We start from the raw sequence: 24,335 nt of genomic DNA, 5'->3' as shown, positions 1-24,335 counted from the left end.
TCTATTCTATGTTAAAATAAATGCTCCAATTCTTCATCTTGGAAAATGTTCTATGACACATTTATTTAATTTTAGCAGTGGGATTATGTTATGATTATGGTTTATCCATGTGTGTAATTGTATTGCATTTTATTGATTGTATTTTTAGTTTTGGGAAAGTTACTTTAGATGTTTCTGTAATCCTGTTTGTCTAACTGGGAATGTTGTGTGAAAAGCGCTATAATAACGCTGTGAATCAAACCATTACTACGCCACACATTTTTAGAATGATCCTGGAACATCTTTTCAATAACTTCCTAGAATCGTTCAAAAACATTGCTGAACATTCTTATAACATTTTCTGCAAGCTATTGTTATTGTATTTATTGAATTGTCTTTTTAGTTTAATGTTGTCACCTATTTTGCATGTGTCACTCTCTGCAGTCTGTCCTGTACTGTATTGTTTTGTTCTCGGTTTTTCCATGTTGCACCTTTTGTTCTGGGAAAAGCGCAATTTCATTCCACTGTGTACTTGTACAGAGCTGAAATGACAATAAAACCCACTTGACTTGACTTTAAACACAGCTCAGCCACTCATGTGCTGATAATGAGGAAGTGTCCAAAATTCATTAGCGTTTTACCACCATTTACTAAACTAAACAGTCTCTCCCTAAATAGTGCAACACTGCTGAGGGAGTAGGGCTCCATTTCGGTCACAGCTGAATTCTAAATTCTGACTAAGCATCTACAGCCACAGTTGTAGTCCTAGAACCATGTTGTGTATTGTGCCACCATAATGAGAATTCTCAAATAACTGTAATAGTTGTAGAACTCTGGAACCACAGTGAGAATTCTAGAGCGACGTCTTTATGATTAGAAATCAGCAGAGAATTCATATGAACCACAGTCAGACAGTAGAACCCCTCAAGATTAAACCACATGCAGATCATTGTTGAGCCAGACAATTTAATGTGATTCTTATTTTTGGTTATTCCTGTTTAATGCTTTTTCCCAAATAAGGTAAAGCATTTCTGTCGCATTGATGTATGGATGGTCCTTCTAGGGTTTTTCATCTACAGAGAAATGGAAGAAAGCATGCTCTGTCAGAACCTAAGGGCTGCTGGAGTACTGGAGGCATCCGCCACACTAGACATGTGAATGGAGTAGACATATAAAGAAGAGGATTCAATACAAGGGTGGTCACACACACACACACACACACACACACATACAGATACATTAAGACAGACAGAGTGACCCAAAAGAAAGTACAGAACGAGAGTGGTGAGAAGGATAAATTCTGCAACAACGTCTCTCATCATCATCTCATCATCTCACAGCATGATCTCAACATCCACCGACTGCATTAGAAAAGAAAATAAAGCATGGCAGTGGGCCCCTTTGCTCAGTTTTGTTGTCATAGCAACAAAACAATTGGACACCTAAAACAGCCCTCTCTGCCCTTCACACTGCACTGCCCACTGGCATTAGTGCACATCCAGCTCCCTGACATGGGCTTGGGGGCAGCGAGAGGATTAGGACAATGCCCAAGGAAAACACACTGATGATGTATTTTTGGCAGCCATTGCCTTGTGTCAAACATAGATATGTGCACACACACACACACACACACACACACATTCCTTAACTGTCCCCACAACCAGACCTGATAGGGCATTTGGTATTAAAACAATGTACATATGCCCACAAATCCATAGACCGGCACTTATTTCACTAATTCTTTCCTGTACTGCTTCTGCCTCTCGCTGTCCACTCAAATACAGCTGAACACAGTTCTGCCATCCTATTCATGTCCTCAGAGCTCAACCTGACTCAGTCAGTCACTCAGGGTCACTCTCATGGTTGCTGTAAGTACTGCCCGCCCCTCCCCCTCCTCTTAATGTAATTCACCTGTCATGTTATCTGTGTAATCACAGCCTGCATGTGTTCTGTACCCAACCAGTCACATAGGGTGTGACAGCAACCACTTGGCAACACCCTAGCAACCACCTAAGACACCATGGCAACCACTAAACAGCACGACAGCAACCATATGAGAAAACATAGCCACCACCTATTAACTTTTTAGCACCATTTATAGCTACTACTTAGCAGCACCTGAAACACCATTGCAACCACCTGTAATTCCATAGCACCCTCCAAGCAACCACTTTGCAACACCATGGCAACCACCTAGCAACCCCTTAGCAACACCATAGCAATCACTGGAGATACCATAGAGGCGAATTCGCAACACCATAGTAACCAGATATGATCACTAAGCAGCACTACAGCAACCACCTGAGAAAACATAGCCACTACCTGTAAATTCTATAGCACCCTTTACAGCAACTACTTAGCAGCACCTGAAACACCATAGCAACCACCTCGAATATCATAGCAACCACCTAGCAACCACCCACCAACACCACAGCAACCACCTTCCAACACTAAAGTACCCTCCTAGCAACCAATTTGCAAATCCATGGCAACCACCTAGCAACACCATAGCAACCACTGGGGATACCAAAGCAACCATTTCACAACACCGTAGCAACCACCTAAGATATCCAGTGTCGATCATAGGATGGATTCCCCTTTGAGTCTTGGTTCCTCTCAAAGTTTCTTTTTCTCACACTGGGCTAGTTTGCCACGGTCACCACTGGCTTGCTCCCTTGGGGCAGGAATAGGAATATTTTGGCCAAAAAAATAAGTTTTTGGCAGCACAAATAAAACAAAGTTCCTTAACATTGTAGACCAAATGTTTAGCCAATTTTTAGACATGATCTTTTGAAATCATGTTGTACCTCAGTATTAAAAATGTCAGTACCCCAATCAAGCGGTTAGGAAAAGTATCTATGATAACATTGGTTTGACTGGTTAGAGCTACAATTTGGGGCAAACTGGGACACTGAAGCAGGCAAACAATTGTTCACTAAGCTATTTATAAGTCATGCCTTTTACATAAGGCCCCATTCTGGCTGAATTTCACCTCACAGTAGGAGTCTGCTCATGTTCGTGCACAGCCTGGCCATGCCCATGCCTTTCAGCACTACATCACTGGAGCTCTTTCTGGGACATTGACATGTTTTTTTTTTTTGTATTATTCCTTTATTCTTTTCCAGGGCAGACAGAGTTGGGAGGGGGCACTTTGCTGTTTCTTTTAACCTGCAGAGCTGCAGGCTAAAGGGACAATAGCAGAAGCTGTAAAAAGGCCATGGCTGTTACGTGAGTATTTTAGCTCCTCCCTAAATAACTTATTCACTCAAACACACATACACACAGTTTTATACAATATCAGAATGCGGGGTCATTCATGGATCTCAGATGTAGGGGATATTGACAATCTAACACTTTTTGTATAAGGTGTTTAAGTAGTTTTTTCCTTTACCAAGCAACCTCTCTGCAGCTTTTGACACAGTGGACCACAAGATCCTCCTGTCTGTCCTTGCCGGCTTTGGAATTACCAGCTCTGCATGGCGATGGTTTGCATCATACCTGCAGGGACGCTCATACCAGGTAACATGGCAGGGGGACACGTCCGCTCCTTGTAGTTTCTCCACTGGCGTTCCACAAGACTCGTTTCTTTGTCCTCTACTGTTCTCACTTTACACTAGCTCTCTTGGTAAAGTGATATCTTCTCATGGATTCTCTTACGCTGTTCTCTTACACTGTTACGCTGATGATACTCAACTCATCCTTTCTTTCCCACCGTCTGACACACGCATCTCAGCATGCCTTGCTGACGTCTCTTCTTGGATGGCGGCTCACCACCTCAAACTCAACCCCAGCAAGACGGAGCTGCTGTACATCCCGGGAACTGCTGGACTTCAAAACGATTTTGCCATCTCCTTTGAGAACTCACTGGTCACTCCTTCTACAGAAGCTCGAAGTCTTGGTGTAGTCGTGGATGATCAGTTATCTTTCTCAATCCATGTTGCAAATGTAACTCGGTCATGCAGATTTCTCCTGTACAACATCCAGAGAATTCGACCCTTCCGCTCTAGAGAGGCCACCCAGGTGCTCGTTCAGTCTCTCGTCACTTCAAGACTTGACTACTGCCACTCTCTTCTGGCTGGTCTCCCTCTGCGCACCATCAGGCCCCTGCAACTTATCCAAAAAGCAGCGGCACGGGTCGTCTATAAAGTTTCTGAAATCAGCCATGTCACTCCACTGCTGCGTTCTCTTCACTGGCTTCCTGTAGCTGCCCGCATCAGATTCAAAACCTTAACACACTACGCCATCATGCATACGCCAGCAGATGTCCAGGCCCATTTGAAGTTCGCCATTGACCATCTGGATGATCCAGAAGAGGCATGGGAGAAAGTCATTTAGTCAGATGAGACCAAAATAGAGCTTTTTGGTATGAACTCCATTCGCTGTGTTTGAAGGAAGAAGAAGGATGAGTACAACCCCAAGAACACTGTCCCAACCGTAAAGCATGTGGGTGGAAACATCATACTTTGGGGATGCTTTTCTACAAAGTGGACAGGACGACTGCATCATATTGAAGGGAGGATAGATGGGGTCATGTATCTCCAGATTTTGGCCAACAACCTCCTTCCCTCAGTAAGAGCATTGAAGATGGGTCTCTCAGCATGACAATGACCCGAAACACACAGCCAGGGCAACTAAAGAGTGGTTCCATTAGAAGCATTTGTAAAGACCTGGAGTGGCCTAGCCAGTCTCCAGACCTGAACCCAATAGAAAATCTTTGGAAGGAGGTCAGACTCAATGTTGCCCAGCGACAGCCCTGAAACCTGAAAGATCTGGAGAGGATCTGTATGGAGGAGTGGGCCAAAATCCCAGTGTGTACAAACTTGGTCAAGAACTATATGAAACCTCTGACCTCCGTAATTGCAAACAAAGGTTTCTGTACCAAATATTAAGTTCTGTTTTTCTATTGTATCAAATACTTATTCCATGCAATAAAATGCTAATTAATTATTTAAAAATCAAACAATGTGATTTTCTGGTTTTTATTTTAGATTCTGTCTCTCACATTTGAAGTGTACCTACAATTAAAATGACAGACCTCTCCATACTTTGTAGGTGGGAAAACTTGCAAAATCTGCAGTGCATCAAATATTTATTTACCCACATTATATGTATATATATATAACAGTGCTGCAAACTTTAACATGTTGAACACAAATGAATTATCTGACCAAGTGTGGCTTGGTATGGATTTAGAATATGGATTAAATCTCATAACTACCCCTCATTTTCTTACCCCTCCCTCGTGTCTCTCTCCCTCACACAGCTAATCCAGCCCATGATTGATCAGCCATTTATTTCTTAAAAAGTTGTTACAGCATTTTCTCTATTAAAGCTTCTGTGTCTGAGCTCTGTCGTGTTCGAGGCTAAAGTTCTCAAAACTACACTGAGATATTATTTAAAAAAAAGGATTCCTTAAGCCAGTTTAGTAGACATATTTTATCAGATCATTATCATATTTAGACATTTATTTGTTCTCCTGCCCAAAAAATCAGGGCTGTGTTAGCTACCATTTTAACTTGTGATTAATCATAATTAATAACAGAGTATTGTTGTAATTAATGCCATTAAACTTTTTAATAGATTGATACCTCTAGTTCTGATATAAAATGAGGAATTTCTTTTTTAAACAAATTTGAAATATTTGAGATGAGACAGATTTGACACAGTTTGAGTTCAACATGTGATGATTTATATATACAGTTTTTACAGTGCTAACTGAAGGTGTGTAAGCTTTCATTACATGTTAGCTACATTAGCCTTGTAGCTCCAGTACACATTACGACACCTTTTACCTTTTGTAAAATAAGTTGTAAAAATAACTTGTAATAATATGTAATAAAATAACAGGTTATATTAATCCTGTGCGAATCAACATGTGTGTAAATATAGTTTTTGCTGTTTTTTTAAGTATTGAGGCACTCAAGAAGGCATTGGCACACATACCTCGGGTCGTTCAAGGTCTGCAAACCTCAGGTACAACAATCAAAATTCAAAAGCCAAGCCAAAGGACTCCTCAAAGGTGCAACGCTTCTGGCAGCTTTAGACAAGTCATTATGTCTTATGTTTTTTATGTGTACTCCACTGGTAATGTTTAGAACAGTCAACTTCAAGTGTACTTAAATTCAGTTATGGGAATATTTTATATATTAAAAAAATAATAAATGCAAGTAAAGTAGTAAACTATAAGTTTACTTAAAGAAATCTTAACAGTATACTTGCAGTATAAAACTATTAAACTACAAAAGTCCAAGTCTAATTTAGTCCCAAGAAGTATTTGGAATAATACACACTACTGTACTACCAGTATACTACTAGTGCATTGATATTAGTGTATGTACTACATAAAATATACTTGGGAAATATTTTGTCCACTTTACTTACGTTTGCTTAATAAGATGAGCGTTAAGTATACATGTTTTTCTTTTTAAATACTGTGGCATGTATGAAAATGCTCAGGAGGCTTAGTCCACCTCAATGTTGGATTAAGATGTTAAGAGGAGAACAGCAGTGACTTTGTAAGAAGGTTCATGATTGGAGTATGGGTGGCAGGGGGGTCCAGTCACAAAGACTGCTCAACTGGCCAGTGTTTTAAAAGGAACAGTGACTAACATGACCTCTGCATCGAGATCAGTGGGGCAGACATCTAAAAAATTGGGGAAAATATTTAGTCATTATGGTTGTAAATAGTGGTGAAAAGTGTACGTTCAAAGAGCGTGACGTTCGTTGATTTGTGAGACATGTAACGAAAAACAAGTGCAGAACTGTTGTGTTTAAATGTCAGTGCAGGACGTGATCAGACTGTCAACAACAACAGTCCATCTATACATTCATGGACCTAGAAGCCCCCATCCACAGGGCATGAGCGGTCGCTGGAGTGTTTGGCGAAAATAAAAACTGATGGAAATCACATGCTTTGGCCTCCACAGTCACCAGATCTCAACCCAGTGGAACCACTATGCGAGATCTCCAGCACAGTCATCACATAATATTTTTTGGAAGAGTGGTCTTCCATCCCGCCGGTACAGCTCCAGTCATTTGTAGAAACTATGCCATGGCGCATTATAGCTGTTCTGGTGGCTTGTGGTGGCTCAAAACCCTGGTAGATCACTTCCTGTTGGCTTTACCTTTAATTTGTTAGATGGCTTAATGTGTGTAAAGACACACACATCTTCTGAACAGTGTATTTATTTATTTTATTATTTGTTTATTATTTGATTATTTTATTTTTTATTTTATTTTAATTTTTTGTGTATTTATTTATTTATTTATGTTACTTGGAATATTCATGTTAATTAGGAACTATTGAAAAAGCACAGAATGAAAAAAGAAAGAAAGAGAGAGATGGAGAGCAACAACTCTTCAATTTCTGACTTCATTACAGGTGTAATATTCTTGAATGTAAGAATTTTTATACAAAATATGAAACTACATAAAATCACTGACTCCCTGAATTGCTGCTTCTCTCTCATTGCCAACTTAATAGACTGTAGTGGCTCTAGTCTAAGACAAAAGACACATTATGGAGCTCTTTAGTAGCCATCAAATGTGGTCGAGGCTGAAGAAATTCATACTAATAATAACTTCCATAGAAGCTTACAGTGCCTGATGGGCCCCAGAAGGGCTTTAATAGACTTCAGCTTAACGGACAATGAATTTCCTGATAACTACCCCTAAGCTGTCAGATAGTGATTATATAAGGTGACAAATGTAGATGTGGACATATTATGTTCACACTCACACATAAACACTCACGAATACACAGATTAAAGCCTAAACATCAAGCCAAAGAAGAGATCAAGCCAAAAAGAATAGAGAATGAATTAATAAAAAAATAGGGCTGTGTAGGGTGTGAGTACCGTCTGTATTCTGAATTTATTGTATTGTCTACAAGATGTACGAAATATTGTAATTGATGTTCACTCTATTGCTTTTTTCATATGATGAGAGAGAGGCAAGTGGGCAGAAAAAGGGTTCTGGGTTATATACACACAGTGCCCTCCATTGTGTTTGGGACAAAGACACAATCTTCTGCTTCACAAAATTTCCAATCAAACCAATCAGACGTGACTAAACTACACATTCCAGACTTTAACAACTTCAACAAACATTTTAGTTTCACAATGTTGAAATTACAGCACTTTTTACACAGTCCCCTTCATTTCGGGACACTAGAACATTTGGGACGTAGCAATGATAGCTATGTTAAAGCATAAAGTCGTGTTTAGTACTTTTGTTGCTTATCTCTTGCATGCAATGACTTGAGGTCTGCAACTCATAGACATCACTAAGTGCTGAGTATCTTCTATGATGGTGCTTTACCAAACCTTTGCCAACAGTATGTTAGGGATCATTATCTTGCTGTCTACCTTGCTCTCCTGCCTTTTCCTAGATAAGATGTTTCTATACACCTCAGAAGTCATTGTGCTATTGCCTTCAGCAGTTACATCATCACTGGCAGCCATGCATGCCCAAGCCATGACACCCCACCACCATGTTTCACAGTTGAGGTGGTATGCTTTGGATTCCAGTAATAAAAAGCTTACATTGATTATGATTGCAAGATTGATTTACTTAAACATATCTTCTTTGTATATAATGAGCCATTTAAAGGAGCATTAATTGATGTCCTTTATCTTTTCTAATTAAAAACTGTGAAATGTGTAGAATATAATAATAAAAAAAATAATTATTGTAGCAATGGCATCAGCACATGGATATTAGGTGCTGAGAAAACCTGTTTGAAATGATCGGCTCCTTGTAACCATACAAAATATTTTTCAACTTCCCAATATTTCACCCTCATGTTTATCTGTTTGGCTAAAACATGGAGAAAATACCCATCAATAAAAAAAACTTGATAAAAAAGGAGTTATAATTGACAGTGCTATTCCAAAATGAAAATAATTATTACACGTGATGAGGATGGATCCAGAATTAGCAACGTTACATTTAAATGCTATAAATCTGTATAATGCACTGAACTGTTTCAGTGACAGACGATATATAACAAATCTAGTAGATAACTCAGTATCACCTCTGTGTAAAGCTTTGGCTGAACCTTCTTCAGAGAAATATATGTCACACTGATCAGCTACAGCTTACAATGCTAACAGCTATCAGGTATTGATAAATGCATGGGAGTTCATTACTAAGAAGGTTTGGACAGCAAATACACTTGGCAAATTCTTCAAGGTTCATGATTCAATGTTTATTAAGAAGCTAAAAGTTGTAGTGGGAAACACCACATAACAGGGTGAAATGTTAACGCCATCATACTCCTCAGACACCTCTGCTGTACCCATGAGAGTCGTAAAATACGTGTATAGCATGATCTCTCTGAAAAAGACATTTTAGAGGTGTGATCTGTGATAATGGAAAGGCAGACCTAGAGGGGGAAAACGGTCCATGTTGTTTAACCGTTAGAGGTGGGGTTTCTTAAATCTTGACTAATGTCCCTATTAGTTGAAATGCCATTTAAGCATACATGTTTGAATTGTCATGCTTTTACATAGGACCACTGCCTTTACTAACAAACTAATTGAAATTGTATTGAAACTAATTGAAACTATTGAAGAACCCATTTTTTTAGCAGCCCTGGAATGGCTATGACCAGCACTGGTTCTCTTAACATGTACAAACACACACATATACACACACACACACACACTCACAGCAATAACAGAGAGAATGCATTCATCTTTTGTGCTTTCTTTCTCTCAGTGGATCTTTTTCTCCTCCTTCCTCCTCTTCCTTCAATTTATCTCTCTGTCACTCCCTCCATCTCAATCCTCTCTGCGTATACCATTTATTTTCTCTCTCTGCCTCTCTCTGTGCCACTCTCTCTCTCTCTCTCTCTCTCTCTCTCTCTCTCTTTCTCTGCCCCAGGTGGAATATATGTATTTCATCACTGTTGACTCTGAGAGAAGGAATGAAACACCATGAGAGAGAAATAACCTCTCATTCTATCACTCACCCATTTCATTTCATTACACTCCAGTCTTTTTCAGTTTGCGTCAAGCTCGTTTTCTTCAAGGTGCTTACACACCTTTTTTTTATTCCTCCATTCTGCACTGTTACAATACACACCCCTCCAAGAGCTGCAGTCCTAAATAAAAAAGGATCAGTATTATAAGAATTATGTCATATTTTGGTCAGTTAAATTGTTAAAAAACGAACAAATACAAAATATAAGCAGCTTTCTCCTGTTATACACAAATTGCAGAACTCCTAAACACCTCTATTATTAATCACACAACACAATAATAATTATTTTGTCATATAGAAAAGACTCTCAAGCTTAAGTCTTAACATACAGTTGTGCTGTAGTACGTTTTCTAATTTATAATTGAACACAAAATTCCACAACTTTAACTCCACCAAACTCTATGCATTTCTGGGGTAATATATTGACAATGTACATATAACTATTTGTACACAATATACAAGCAATATCTTACTTGTTTTTTTTTTATATTTTAACTTTGTCAGGGTGCCAATTCCATGCACAACACTCTGGTCAATGCAAGTTGTGTTAGTTAGTGTTTTATAAATAAATCTTACATACTTACTTATAATACGTGGACATAGACAATACAATACATTGGGCCTACTTACAAAAAATACAAACTACTCTGCTCAAAAAAATAAAGGGAACACTCAAATAACACATCCTAGATTTGAATGAATGAAATATTCTAATTGAATACTTTGTTCTGTACAAAGTGGAATGTGCTGACAACAAAATCACACAAAAATCATCAATGGAAATCAAATTTATTAACCAATGGAGGCCTGGATTTGGAGTCACACACAAAATTAAAATGGAAAAACACACTACAGGCTGATCCAACTTTGATGTAATGTCCTTAAAACAAGTCAAAATGAAGCTCAGTATTGTGTGTGTGGCCTTCACGTGCCTGTATGACCTCCCTACAATGCCTAGGCATGCTCCTGATGACGTGGCGGATGGTCTCCTGAGGGATCTCCTCCCAGACCTGGACTAAAGCATCTGCCAACTCCTGAACAGTCTGTGGTGCAATGTGACGTTGGTGGATGGAGCGAGACATGATGTCACAGATGTGCTCAATTGGATTCAGGTCTGGGGTACGGGCAGGCCAGTCCATAGCTTCAAGGCCTTCATCTTGCAGGAACTGCTGACACACTCCAGCCACATGAGGTCTAGCATTGTCCTGCATTAGGAGGAACCCAGGGCCAACCGCACCAGCATATGGTCTCACAAGGGGTCTGAGGATCTTATCTCTGTACCTAATGGCAGTCAGGCTACCTCTGGCGAGCACATGGAGGGCTGTGCAGCCCTCCAAAGAAATGCCACCTCACACCATTACTGACCCACTGCCAAACCGGTCATGCTGAAGGATGTTGCAGGCAGCAGATCGCTCTCCATGGCGTCTCCAGACTCTGTCACGTCTGTCACATGTGCTCAGTGTGAACCTGCTTTCATCTGTGAAGAGCACAGGGTGCCAGTGGCGAATTTGCCAATCCTGGTGTTCTCTGGCAAATGCCAGTGAACACAACCCCCATCTGTGAACGTCGGGCCCTCGTACCATCTTCATGGAGTTGGTTTCTAACCATTTGTGCAGACACATGCACATTTGTGGCCTGCTGGAGGTCATTTTGCAGGGCTCTGGCAGTGCTCCTCCTGTTCCTCCTTGCACAAAGGCGGAGGTAGCGGTCCTGCTGCTGGGTTGTTGCCCTCCTACAGCCTCCTCCATGTCTTCTGGTGTACTGGCCTGTCTCCTGGTAGCGCCTCCAGCCTCTGGACACTACGCTGACAAACACAGCAAACCTTCTTGCCACAGGTCGCATTGATGTGCCATCCTGGATGAGCTGCACTACCTGAGCCACTTGTGTGGGTGGTAGAGTCTGTCTCATGCTACCACGAGTGTGAAAGCACCACCAACATTCAAAAGTGATCAAAACATCAGCCAGAAAGCATAGGTACTGAGAAGTGGTCTGTGGTCCCCACCTGCAGTGTGTCTTGCTGATTGCCAATAATTTCCATCTGTTGTCTATTCCATTTGCACAACAGCATGTGAAATTGTTATATTGTTTTGTTTAAGTGTTCCCTTTATTTTTTGAGCAGTGTATAAAGTGTGTGTGATAGTGCAAACAACAGTAGTGTACAAGTATGGTAATGAAATTGTGGTAAACAATAATATGGATGTGCAGGGTGGAATAGCTATCTGGAGGACAACAGGACTAGCTATGAACTATTGCAGATCATATTACTTGTCAGCTAAAAGAATGGAGAGTAAGAAATGTAAAAAATATACATTTGATCTATGTTTTGGAGATTTTTCAGGGGACAGGGGGTAAAAATGTAAATCACTATATTTACATAGAAATTATGTATATTCTAAAAAATAAAATAGTGTGAATATAAGACTGTGGGATGGGGAGACTGGGACTGGGAAGGCCAAGACCTTCATCTACATCACACACTGTATCTACCCTGATCAGACAGCATGGGACCAAATCTTCCAGTGTTTTCTTTCACCACCAAATACAATATGTTTGGCTTTTACTAAATGTCGAAATATGTTTTTTTATAACTCCCACCTACACAGATAGCAGTAGTTACATCCTAGAACATACCAGAGCAGAAAGCTTTTATCCAGCTTCTGTCATTCTCACACCATAAACAAGAGCATGACCCCTGGCCACATCTTATTCGTGAAATTCAGTCTTGCTTGATATATTTCTTTTCTTTACTTGGCCACCTTCCCTCACCTGCACTCTTCTACTGACATTTGTTTAGGTTTTGGTTCCTATTTCACCACAAATACCAATTTTCCAAATGGCAGTAAATTTTGTGGATTTTGAAGAAGAAGAAGAAAAAGTATCTGTATTGAAATCATATAAGAGGGAATGAATGGACATCTTATGGGGAAAAAAATTAGAACAACTGTCTTGCTAATGTGTGTATGAGTGAGAGACAGAGTGATAGACGAGACAGACAGGTGGGAATAAGAGACCCATGGAACCCAAATGGACAAAAAGGACAAAGAGAAGAGAAAAACATGAGAGAGAGTGAATGGCAAAAAAAAGAGAGAGAAGAAATCATGAAAAAGGAAACAATTAGAGCTCTTCTTGCGTAAATGTGTTGAATCCTTTCCGAAGTCATCGCTTCATTTGTTTCTTGGCGCTGCCTCTGAGCTCGGGCCTTTAATGCTGTTTTAATAGAGTCCTGATAAACTAATGCCCAGCTCCACTCCCATCACTCACCGCAAACGCCATGCACTCCTAATGATGATGAATACTGGGGCAGACTCAAGGCTTAACAAGGCTGTCTGGGCCTTCAAGAGGATTTCACATTACATCCTGCTCTACTACCCGCCTACACAACTTTATCTGTCCAATGATTATTCAGCATGCACTGCCTGTGCTCGGTTTGGAGAAATGTTTTTTGCAGAGTTGTTTTTTTTTACTGTTACTATAATGGCGTCAGGAAAGAAATATGTGCCAAGGTATTATTACCATGAAACTTACATACAAATAAAAAGTGGGTTTAATGGCAAAGCCTATTCAGTTTTTTGTTTTATTTTGTCCACCAACAGTTTAGAAAAGATACTCCACTCAGTTATTGGTATGTAAGTTTATTCACACCAAAACACACTTTCTGAGAAGCTAGGTGTGTATATTTATTGTGGGTGCATTTTTGTAACACATATACTGATAATAAATTAGGTCAGTCTTTAATATTCCTAACCCATCACCGAGATGGGTACTGTGGATATGTGTGTGTGTGTGTTTGCATGTGAGAGAGTCCAATTGATTGCTCAATTCAGCATAAAGAGCATTGCTTCTTCTAGACCTACTTAGCTTTTTATGTAACACAAACATGAGGAAGAAGAGCAAACTTATTTACTGTCAGGCCATGAGTGAGCAAGAGAATGTAAAGGGGTCCTTTGGTTCGGACTGTGGTTCGAGATCCCTTTCACACCACAATTTTAGTTTGGACCAAACCGAAATGTCCATAAGTTGAGACTAAACAAGGTAAGCGTGAAAGCACTATCAGACTCACACCCATAAATTCAAGCGTCAAGTCAAGTGGGTTTTTATTGTCATTTCAACTACATACAGAGTACACAGTGAAACAAAACAACGTTCCTCCAGGACCATGGTGCAACATAGACAGTGCATACAGAACACAAGTGCAACACAGTACAAGTGCAGACAGACTATACAACACTATACAGACAAAGAATAATAAATAACTAGGGGTAGTGTGCAAATTATGCAGTGTGCAATAAATATTGAGTCCAGTGAGGTAGTATAGTTATTAGTGCAATGCTTCCCATATTGTCATGGGTAAATGGTTGGTGAATGAGGGAGAGAGAGAGAGTGTGTGTGTGTGTGTGTGTATGTGTGTGTGTGTGTGTGTGTGTGTGTGTGTGTGCATGGAACAGAAAAAACATCAGTTCAGTCTTTGGAGTTGAGAAGTCTGATGGCTTGGGGGAAGAAACTATTGCAGAGTCTGGTTGTGTTGGACCGGATGCTGCGGTACCTTCTTCCTGATGGCAGGAGGGAGAACAGTCTGTGTGACTCAAGTCTTATCCCAGAGACTTGATACTTGGGCTCGCACCATGACTCAGACTTAACGTAAAAAAAATGGATATCTGGTTCAACTGTAACAATAACAACTACAAGAGGCATCATGTCATTGATGTCTTCAGAGAAGCTGTGTTCAAAAGCTGGTAAATGTAGCTTTTTGTATTTGTATTTTCTCAATCATACACCTAGTCTCACAGGTATAACGTCCACATTCTTGCACAAAATAGACTAAACAATCTTTTTTTAATTTGCAGTATTTACAGATATGTCCTGTACTTAACTGTTGAATAATTCATGCTAGAATTTCTTAGTTTGATAACTGGCAACATGGCAGCCAGTTTTAGCCTGAAATTTCCCACACTGTCACATTCCCCTCTGATACAAGCTCAGCAAGACAGCAAGATGGGACTGTAGTTCTCAGTGCTGATTAGCGCAAAAAATATAAAGATTTGATAAATGACCGAATTCACATTTATGCACAACTGATTCACCAGTGTGTTTTTAACATATTGTTCGGCAAAGCAGTATAATTGCAATACAAGCACTTTGTCCATATTGTGGAGTTCTAAAAGAGATTGTTACATTTCCACTTCCAATGAGAAACTGTTCCCAAGTCTGTGAGTCTGAGAGAGAGAAAGACAGAGAGAGAGGGAGAGATGGTCTTAAATTTAGTATTTTCTCTCCCCTGCCTCTAAGAAAAGTAGTCCTCAATCTTGCTGTTATCACAAGGAAAAACTCAGGAGGAGAACTCATAACAGCTTTAATCATTTAATCCCCACAGTCGTTTTTCTACCAGCTTATTTAACACCTCAGCCTGCTTTCAACTGAGTTCCTAACAGTATTTGTGAAACTGGGTTGTGAAGACTGTCATATGAGGACGTTTCTTAAACATTTTCGGCCCATTCTGGAGGGCCCTTACCAACATACCCTTCTGCCAAGCCTCCAGCCAGTGCCTTTTTTATATCTACAACAATGCGGTTTGGATTCTGACGCAATACAGAGATCAGTGTAGCGTTCCTCTTTTGTTAGGTTCAGTCGTACAGCAGGGGGATTTCAGAGGAACATGCAGCAGAGGAATAATTTCGTCACCCTGAAATAACTGCTCTAAAGTAGCCTATAATTTGCCAGATGCAGCAATCATTGGTTTCCATGGTAACCGGTGGGGTAATTTTCTCGGTTTGCTGGGAGGGTGATGGTTGGAGGGCAAGGCACGGAGACTGGGGACAAAAGGACTGATCGAGGAACAGGGGTGTTACCCAGTTTCAGTCCATTATCAAGACATGTCTCTGTGATATCAAAGTGAACGTGATGAGGATGATGATAATGAAGATAGTGGTGAGGATGAGTGTGCCTAAGATGAGGAAGACTTCAGTCCACTATCAAAGTGAGATCTGAGATCAATCAAAGTGAGATCTGAAATGATTATTAGTATCGTGGGGATGATGATGAATATGATGGTGATGACTGGTAATGATGATGGTGAGGAGAAGGATAGGAATAAGGATGGTGATGGTAATGATAGTGGTAGGGATTATAGTGCCAGTCACAGGAATAAAGATGATGAAGATGATTGTGACAAAGATGAGGAAGATGAGGTATGGAGGATGTTGAGCGGGGCAACAATGTTGATGAAGATGGTGACGTCGGTTGGATTGGCATCGATCATGATGGTGCATAATGGGCAGTAGTGATGGTGATCCACTATATGTCCAAATGTTTGTTGACACTCATGACACTAATGAATGCATTTGGCTACTTTAAGTTGCACTCATTGTTGACACAGATGTGCAAATGTACATACACAGCTTGCCTAGTCCTGTAGAAAAGCATTGCCAATAGAGTAGAACTCTCTGGAGCAGATAAACCTGAACCTATTGGTACCATGTCTAATGCCAGGTGTGGGCTAGAGGGGCATAAAGCCCTTCAGCACTGAGCTGTGGGGCAGTGGGAACTGTGTTCTCTGGAATGATGGTGCTCCATCCAATACTTTTAGGATGAGTTGGGGAGTTGGGGGATGGGTGTGGCAGTGAGGATGATAATGAGGATGATGGTGTTGTGGTGATTCTAAAAATGGTGGTGATGAGGAAGGGAGGAAAAATAGCTATAATGGTGATGGTGAGGGTGATGGTGATGACGGTGCAGCTTACTTTTAGGATGAGTTGGGGAGTTGGGGGATGGGTGTGGTGATGAGTATGATAATATCCAAGATAATGATGGTAAAGAGGACAGTGATAAGTATGGTAATGTCAGTAAGGATGATGATAGGGGAGTGATGACTATGTTGGTGATGATGATAGTGACAGTAATAAGGATGAAGGTGATAACAAAGCCTATTAAAATGTATGAAGGGAAAGAGAACAATAGTTGTCAACAATGATAAGGACAATGATAGTGGAGACAGTGATGAGGATGAGGGGAATGATGAGGATGATGGCAGTGAGGATGATAATGAGGATGATGGTGTTATGGTGATTCTAAAAATGGTGGTGATGAGGAGGGGAGGGAAAATAGCTATAATGGTGATTGGGAGTGTGATGGTGATGACAGTGCAGCTTCAGTTTAGTCTATCTCCATCATAAAACTCATAGAAACTTCCCTCAAGAGATGAACTTCTTTGTTTTGTACTTTGTGTGAAACCAGTAGTTTGTTTACAGTTAAATGGGTCACTTTTTAAATCTGGCATGGTCACAGAAGAAGAAAGAGAGAGAGACAAAGAGAGACCAGTGGCTGGGTAAACGAATGCCACTCATTTCCTCAGGTTACAGCTCGACTCTAGCTTTAATCCAATTCACTGCGTGCAGTGAACATTGAGGGAGTGTTACCCCAGCAGCCTCCACTGCTGCATCTTCATCACTGTCTGACCTATTTGCAGACCCTTCATGAGCAGTTAGCCTTTATTCATATTGCACTCAAGTAAATTGTCAAGAACAACACTCTGGCCAGACGAGAGTACGAAGTTAATGAGGGTGATCAAACAGAGAGTGTTTTCAGGGCATTCTTTTTGGATACTGAAAAGCAAGGGCATTAGACAATGATGTGCCAGTTAGTCAGGCAGGCTCTGTTGAAACAGCCCACATTCCTGTTCAGCATCCTCTCTGCATGACAATAAGCAGAGATGAGGTCAAGTAAACTCTTACACACTGCTGCCCCCTACAGACCTATACATGACATGAACAGTTTTTTACTTAAGAGGGAGAGAGTAAGAGAGAGAGGCAGAGAGAGAGAGAGAGAGAGAGAGAGAGAGAGAGAGAGAGAGAGAAAGAAAGAGAGAGAGAGAGATGGAAGAGTGAGAGAAATGAGTAGAGATGGATAGAAAGAAGTAGAAGGTCAGAGAGAGAGAGAGAGAGAGAGAGAGAGAGAGAGAGAGAGACGCAGTGACAGGTTGTCCTAATCCAACAGCTCTGACGTTTTGCATCATCTACGTCATCCTCTTCCTCAGCCTCAACGTCATCTTCATCGTGACTCTCCTTCTTGCTTTAAGCACTGTGGGTTTATTCCTGAATGTGTGTACTGTGTGATTTCAAATTAAAATGACACCATGAGACTATCCGTCCAATACTTGCCTGGTTACGTGTGATATCTGTTAGCTCGTTAAATTGTGACTTATGTGTATTATCTGTGTGTTAGCTATGGGTGTTAGGTGGTTTATGTTATGTGCTAATAATTTGAGTTATGTACTAGAATGTAAGTTGTCCTGTGTCAGATTGATATCTATGTTATTTATTTGTGTTATATACTGTATGTTAGTTATCTATGTTGGTGGTCTTTGGTATTTGTACTGTGACATTTGCAAGTTTTGCCATTTGTCACTATATAACACCTTAGTGTTTTTGTATAGTATCTGCATTTTCACAGGATCAAAAGTAACTGGACAATTGACAGATAAGTAATTTCATAACTGGGTCTGGCCTGTTCCCCCTTTATTTTGTGTCAAATGAAGGAGATAAAGGTCTGGAGTTTCAATTCCAAGTGTTGAATTTGCATTTGGTGGCTGTTTATGGAACCTCTCCATGTGTGGTCCAAATATGTGTTAATGCAAGCAAAGAAAATCCGAATTTATCAGAAAAATAGCAGAAACTTTAATAGTGGCCAGATCTGGTAGGATATAAAAAAGAAGCAATGTATTGGCAACCTAAGCAACCCCAAAAGGTCCAAAAACCATGGAAGACAACTGAAATACATGATCGCCTGAGCGCCAAGCTCCTTTTGCAACCTCTAGTCAAGGTCAAGAACACTTGTAGAAGAAGGCGTATCACTGACGAAGTCTACTACAAAGAGATGCCTTCATGAGAGTAAATACAGAGGGTTTACCTCAAGATGCAAACCACTGGTTACACTCAAGAACAGGAAGAGCTACGTAGACTGCTTTTAACCATTTTCAAATGCCTGACCAGTTGGGAACAAGATTTACTATACAGATTTTAAAAACTGAGAGTATGGAGAAGGAAATAAAAGGTTGATGATCTTCAGGTTTCAATAGAAGTGAGTCACTGGTGCTTACTGCTGATAGTAAGTAGAAAGACGAATTCTGAAGTACATGTAGCTATACTATCTACTATCTATACTACTCTAGTCATATTCAGTCAGATGCTGCAGAACAGATAGGATGGCGCTTCACAGTACAGATGCAAAATGACCCCAAAACATTCCATAAAAGCAACCCAAGAGCTTCATAAGGCAAAGAAATGGAATGTCAAAGTCAGTCATCTGACCCTTTTAGTTTAGCTTTTGGTAATTAATGCTTCCCCTTAGATAAAGGTTGCAGGCCCAGGGGTTTGCAGACACAGGGAATTGTAGCACACTGAGATGCTGGAGCTGTTCTCTCGCTGCTTGCATGCGATTACTCAGGTTTGTGAACGGTGGAGCAGATGGACGCTAGCATTTCAGGGCACTCCCGTGTCTGTGTTACCTTCTGGCTCTCTCCTTTTAATTAGGCTGTTATAGTCAGACCTGCCGGAGACCCACAAACAAGTAGCACCTTGTACCTTACTTTACTGGCTGTAGTAAAGGCTGGGCAAAGCATGTCCATGGGTTCCAGACCTCAGGCATTAATTGACTGTTAAGACTTTTGAATACAGCAAAGTATTCTAAATAGCCCTTATATTTATGATGACGCTAGTTTGTCCAATTAGTTAATTAAAGCTAAAAGTCTACACTTCAATCCTATCTTGATTACCTCATTTCAAATGCACTGAGGTGGTGTCCAGCAACAAAAGTACATAAACTGTGTGACTGTCCAAATTCATGGTTCATAAGTCATAAGTCAGTTGGTTAGCTAGTTAGTTGTCTGTGTGTGTTTAGTTAGCTATGTGAGTTTCTTAGGGGTCTTGTGTAAGCTACCCCATACTGTGCCAACAACAAACATTCCTAAATGTGGCCACTAAACCGTGCACGATTCCACTCAAAACCCACACCTAGTTAGGTTGATATGTATTAGTTATGTGTGTTAGCTATGCCAGATATATCCACACACACACACACACAAACAAACGTGCACGTGGCTCCAGTATTCACGTGGGCCAGCAATAGGGAACATCAGCAGTACAAAGAGGAGCTGCACAAATATGAAAAGAACCACAAAGCCAAACTGACAGATTACACACATGCTCGTACGTACGCACCCATCCACCCCCATACACACACACACACACACACACACACACACACACACACACACACTCACAACCACATACACACCACAAGTAGGCTATGTAAAGCTAAAGTGACAGCTCTGTTGAAAGGGGCAGGGATTGCCAATGAGTCATGTCACACACACACACACACACGAGAGAGAGCGAGAAAGAGACCAAGATTTCTAGATTGTATTCGTATTACATAACCCAAACATGGACATGAATTTCATATTCACTCAAATCAAATACATTATATTTAAGGCAAAGTGCTATTTTGTGTAAAGCGGTGTAACAGCTGTATAGTGCAATACTGCATTTGGTAAAAACAGCATTCACACATATGACATTAAAGAGTGTTAATTGTGCTATTGTGAACTATTGTGTGTGTGTGTGTGTGTGTGTGTGTGTGTGTGTGTGTATGTGTGCTTTCTGAATACAAATATGCTGAGTCCAGTGTGCTCAATTTAACACTAAAGCCAATATTTAAATAAGCGTTTTCGTTTTGTAGTGCGACAGAGCCCCAACCCTTCACTTTGCAGTGAAGTTTGCTGTGTTTCAGCATTTTCTAAAATAAGCCTAAAGCAGCTATGTGCTTATTCTGTGTTTGAGCGAGGGGGGAGAGAGGATTAGAGAGAGGGGGTGGGGGGTGGCAATTTTCTGCCGATAAAGTGAGTGTGGTGCTGGAAAAGCATCTGCTGAGCGCTGATAACGGAAAGCAGGAGCATGGCCTGGGATACACACACACACAGTGGGGTGGAAGAGGGTCAAAGGTGGAAGGTCATGCTGTCTTTATCACAGAAAACATACAAAGGTTGTTTGGTTTTGTACAATTACACCTATTTTGAAGATATTTTTTCATGACAGCGACAATGTGTATAAATACAGTATGTACAGGCGTGAAAAATGGGGACACCTTTGTCTATTTTTAATATAGTTAAACATATGGACATTTGATCATCCCTGGGAGATGGAGGTAAAATAACTAAACCAATAAAACTGCAGTTAATGTAAATGCTAATTTCCTGTAAGAAGAGAGTTTGGACACATTTATTTTGAATCAGGTGCAGCACATTAGCTGCAGACGATTTGAACATCATCAGAGGGGATTTTGGAGAAGCCTGTCTCGTTTAAACCTCAGACATTTAGTTTGGCGTGCTCTTGATTGGTAAAGTGAATGTTATTACCATGCTGAGATCCAAAGAGCTTTCTGAGGCCTTATAAACAGCTGCATAAAGTTGTCTCCAACAATCCTAAAATGTCATCACAGGATCTACAGGTAGCTTTTGCCACAGCTGAGTACAGCATCTACCATCAGAAAGAGGTGTGCAAGAGGTGTGCAACACCTAGACAAAGACCAGGACATTACAATATACTGTGGACCCCTGAATCTTAGATCTTGCCCTAATGCCTTGTGTGTGTAACAGCCGAGTGTGCCTTCTTCAGAGAAACTGTGTGTGAATCTTCAAACCAAACACAATTGTTTGTATATTATATATTACAGTGCATTGTGGGATATACTGAAAATTCAGCACTTGTTTTTGGAACTACTACAAAATACCCAATATAATGCCCTATATAGTGAATACAGCTTCAAATAAGACATTTTCCTACATCTCGCAGTAGAAAAGAAGATCCAAATGTCCATATGTTCAAATATGTTATACATATAATAATAATGATTTTCATGGGGTGTCCAAACCTTTTTCACATGACTGTATGTATGTAAACATTCACATAAACAAAATGTGAGTGTTGGAGAGAGAGAAGGAGAAAGAGAGACAGAGATGGAGCAACAAGGAGGGTCCTTACTGTCCTAAGCCACACACTCTCTCTTTGTGGACAGTGATTTAGGATGCTATGTGTGCTGTAAAATACAGCATGATCAATAAACATCATGTACACAGAGACATCTACCAGCGCTGTAAAGACTTTAACCTATTGAGCTTCACACTGTAAAAAACAGACATCTGTTCAAAGTGCTGTATATTATTCACGTGCCTGCGTTCCTTACTGCATCAGACTGTTTGTACAATTAATAGTGTAAAATGTATATATATATATATATATATATATATATATATATATATATATATATATATATATATATATGATTTGGTCAGTGCTCTGGCCTACAGTGGTTAACATTTTTCCTCTGCACCCATTTTGCATTGAAACAGTGTTAAAAGTGCCTCTTCCAGTCTGCTTTAGCATCACTTCAGCTTTCTCTCTCCTCATCCTACTTTATCACGTGATCAGCAGTGTAGCAGGTTTTGTCGGTAAGGGAAGAAGGAAAGAGGCCCTTTTAACATGCCCAAACAGCCGATAAACACCAGTATATGACATCTGTACATGACATCAGTGTATGACATCAATTCTATGGAACAGCCAGTGCAATATTTTTGTATAAGTTACTGATGTCCCCAAGAATCTACAGCAGGTGAAATTACAGTAGTGTTACATTATTCAGATTATAAAATTATCAGATTATAAAAGATTATAAAACCTTCCCAGGTAAGGATTGATCAAATCGGATCATTTTGGATGTATCTGAATGAGCATGGACGATAAAACAACCAAAAAAAAAAAAAAAAACAGCCCATAGACAAGAGAGATTGCTGAACAATAGGACTGTAAACATTCATCAGTGCTAATACTAACTAATACTACTGCCACTGCTACTAGTACTATGCCACTAGTGCTACTAATAATGACACTAGTACTGCTACTGCTACTGCTAATACTACTCGTAGGATGGCTACTAGTACTACTAATAATAATACTAGTACTGCCACTGCTACTCTTACTACTATTACTGCTGTTACTGCTACCTCTGCTACTAATATCACTGCCTTTACTACTATCACTACTAATACTACAACTGCTACTACTGCTACCACAGCTACTACTCTTACTACAACAATTACTACCACGAGAATTACTATTACGTGTACCACTATGACTACAATTGCTGCTACTACTATTACTACTACTTGTACTTTCACAACTGCTACTGCTACAAATGCTACTATTACTGCCGTAAATGATGATAGTATACTTTACTACAAAGTTTAAGGTTTATTATCAAACACAGTGAAAGGGTGTTCTCAAACATAAGAAGGATGTTCCACAGGTTTCAAGCAATATGGGGAGAAAATGATCTGCTGAAAGGCGTCAATTAGTGCAATGCCTTTGACAAGGTATGAAAACATTAGATATTTCACGAAACTTAAGCATGATCATTGTACTGTGAAGAGTTTTTTGGCTGATTCAGAGCACAGACATGTTTACGTGGCATGATGAGGAAGGTTTCTGCCAGACAAATTCAGCGGACCTTGGCAAAGTACATTGTGACTTTTCTGACTGACCACTTTCTTCCATGGTACAAAAAGAAGAACCGTGCCTTATGTAGCAAAATCATCTTCATGCATGACAAAGCACCATCTCATGCTGCAAAGAATACCTCTGTGCCAGTGGCTGCTATGGACATAAATGGAGAGAAACACATGGTGTGGCCACCATCCTTCCCTGACCTCAACCCTATTAAGAAACCTTTGGAGTATCCTCAGGCTAAAGATATATGAGGGTGGGAGGCAGTTCACATCAAAACAGCAGCTCTGGAAGGCTATTCTGACAGTTCAATGGATGCAAGAATTATGAAGGTGATGACAAAGAAGGGATCCTATATTAACATGGAACTTGGCCTGTTAACATGGTTTTAGTTGAAATAGCTTTTGATTTCAGTAAATGTGTTTAGTTAATGCTGCAAATTCAACAAATGACTATTATCAGTTCTTTACAACCTATAAAATGTTTCTAAACTCTGTTGTGCATAATAATTTGGAACAGTGCATTTTGAGTTTTTGTAATACTGTTATCATTGGGAGGGTCGTTCAATAAAATTGGATTTGTAATCTGTTAATGACTTATATAGAAAATAAAATATAGAAAAATATAGAAAATAATACTGACTGTCATTTGCATCAACCATTTTGGAAAATTAGAGAATATATATAAAGCTCAAAACTGTACAAAGCCACAGTGTTTAAAAATGTGAGCACATTGATTTAAACATATGTAATTAATGTGTATTATTATATATAATAATAATTATGAGGAACAAAGGAGGAACAAAATACATTGTTTTATGTA

Source organism: Salminus brasiliensis, chromosome 7 (genome assembly GCF_030463535.1).
Source record: "Salminus brasiliensis chromosome 7, fSalBra1.hap2, whole genome shotgun sequence".
NCBI classification, from domain to species: Eukaryota; Metazoa; Chordata; class Actinopteri; order Characiformes; family Bryconidae; genus Salminus; species Salminus brasiliensis.
The sequence above is the reverse complement of the archived record's forward strand: the minus strand, read 5'-3'. Positions refer to the sequence as shown.